Source organism: Rutidosis leptorrhynchoides, chromosome 11, assembly GCF_046630445.1.
Source record: "Rutidosis leptorrhynchoides isolate AG116_Rl617_1_P2 chromosome 11, CSIRO_AGI_Rlap_v1, whole genome shotgun sequence".
In the NCBI taxonomy this organism is placed as follows: domain Eukaryota; kingdom Viridiplantae; phylum Streptophyta; class Magnoliopsida; order Asterales; family Asteraceae; genus Rutidosis; species Rutidosis leptorrhynchoides.
The window spans coordinates 271007724-271010172 of NC_092343.1; positions in this window are offsets into that span (position 1 = coordinate 271007724).

The window sequence follows — 2449 nt, forward strand, 5'->3', positions numbered from 1 at the left end:
TTATATTAAAATACTAATAATAATATTGATAATAATAAATAGAGTAATAATAATAATATTAGTGTTATCAAATATTACTAAAAATGATATTAATAATGTTATCAATGATTAATAATAAATTTTATCATTTTCTAATAGTTATAATGATAAAGATAATAATAATTTATAATAATAATACTAATTATTAATGATAATGGTATCTAGTAATAATACTAACATTAATCAAAATGACTAAAATTATAATTACTAATTATAATAATAATGATATTGACCATGATAAATGTAATATTAATAATAATATTAACCTAACAATTCTTATGTATTAATTTCCATGAAATACTTTTTAATATATATCATTAGTACAAATATTAATATTATAATAATAATGAATATAATAATGATGATTCAACTAGATTTCAACTTGTATTTACATTTAATATATTAAATTTATAATATTCGATAATCATATATTAATATTTATTGAATATTTAATATTTATATATTTGATATATATTACAATATATTAAAGATCATATCTATTTATATATAGCCTTACTTTTATTAACAACTCAATGATTCTGTATTATTACTTTACATTTTTATTTCAAATGATTAACTTATATTTTTTCATTTTTAATTATCATTTACACTTTCATTTATATATAAATATTTAATTACATATTTACATACAAACAAATTGTTCGTGAATCGTCGGGAATAGTCAAGGTCAAATGCATTCATGAAAAATAGTTCCAATCATTTTGAGACTTGGTTTAATAGACTTTGCTTATCGTATCAAGATCATGTAAAGATTAAGTTTAAATTTGGTCGAAAATTCCCGGGTCATCACAAAGATGGTGGTGGTGGCCGTGAGCCTAGGAGATGGAGAGAGAGATTGATCTTTGAGAGAGGATTAGGAGAATTGTTTTGGTACTTAGAATGCATTAGCCTAGGCCTCTATTTATAGGAGAGATTAGAGAATTCTAGAATTAGGGTTTAATTAGGTATACTTTGGGAACAAGTTAGGGTTTAGGGTGATGGTTATGTGGGCCAATTTTTAGAAGGAAAAAGGGTAATTTTACCCTTTAAATTTCGGTTAGGGTTTGCATGGGAAGGGTTTGGAACTTTTTTGTTTTAGTCCTTGTACTTTAGATTAGCTTAAATAGCTCATTAAAGGTTTAATTTAATTGTTTAAATGCAACAAGTTTTAGAGTATTATATTTTGTCCACAAAAGTTAATTAGCTTTTTATTTACATCTTTTATTAACTTGTCAATTATTGTACAAAGTTAATTTATATGTTTTATAATTCTTAATACTTAACAATTATTGATTGAAGTTTAATTATTAAGTTTTAATTATATTGTTTGGGCATTTAATATTGGAAAAATATAGAATGGAAAAATGAGGGTCGTTATAGTACCTCCCCGTTATTAGAAACTTCGTCCCGAAGTTTTAGGTATACTTCTCAGATGCATCAGCGTTTGAGAAGAGATGGGGATATTTTCGTATCATTTGGTCTTTGCGTTCCCAGGTATATTTGGGGCCTCTACGCGAATTCCAACGGACTTTAACGATAGGTATGTTGCTTTTACGCGTGTGTTTGACCTCTCCTTCCATGATTTCTATAGGTTCTTCAACGAAGTGCATTTGCTCATCAATGCGGATATCATCCAAAGGAATAACAAGTGTGTCATCAGTAAGACACCTTTTAAGATTTGAGACATGAAACACATCATGTACTTAGCTAATCTCGGTTGGTAGTTCTAATCGGTACGCTACCGGATCGACTCTTTGAGTGATCGTGAAAGGTCCATCATATCGTGGACTGAGTTTACTTCGTTTACCGAAGCGGACAACACCTTTCCAAGGGGATACTTTCAACATGACTTTATCTCCAACTTGGAATTCTATATCCTTCCGCTTCTTATCGGCATAGCTCTTTTGTCGGCTACGGGCAGTTTGTAATCGTTGCTTAATCTGAACGATCTTTTCGGTAGTTTCATGGATAATTTCAGGACCAGTTAAATGTCTGTCCTCGAGTTCATCCCAACACAAAGGGGATCTATATTTCTGGCCGTATAAAGCTTCAAAAGGTGCAGCTTTAATGCTAGAGTGATAACTATTATTGTAGGAAAATTCAACTAAAGGTAGATGTCTATCCCATCCTTTGCCAAAATCGATTACACAAGCACGTAGCATATCTTACATGGTTTGAATGGTTCGTTCACTTTGACCATCAGTTTACGGATGATAGGCTGTACTCATGTCGAGTTGAGTTCCAAGAGCAGATTGCAAAGTTTTTTCCAGAATCTAGAGACGAACCCACTGTCGCGATCAGAAATAATTGAGATAGGAACTCCATGATGCGAGACAATTTCTTTAATATAAAGCTGTGATAATTTCTCCATCTTGTTGGTATCCTTGATAGGTAAGAAATGTGCAGATTT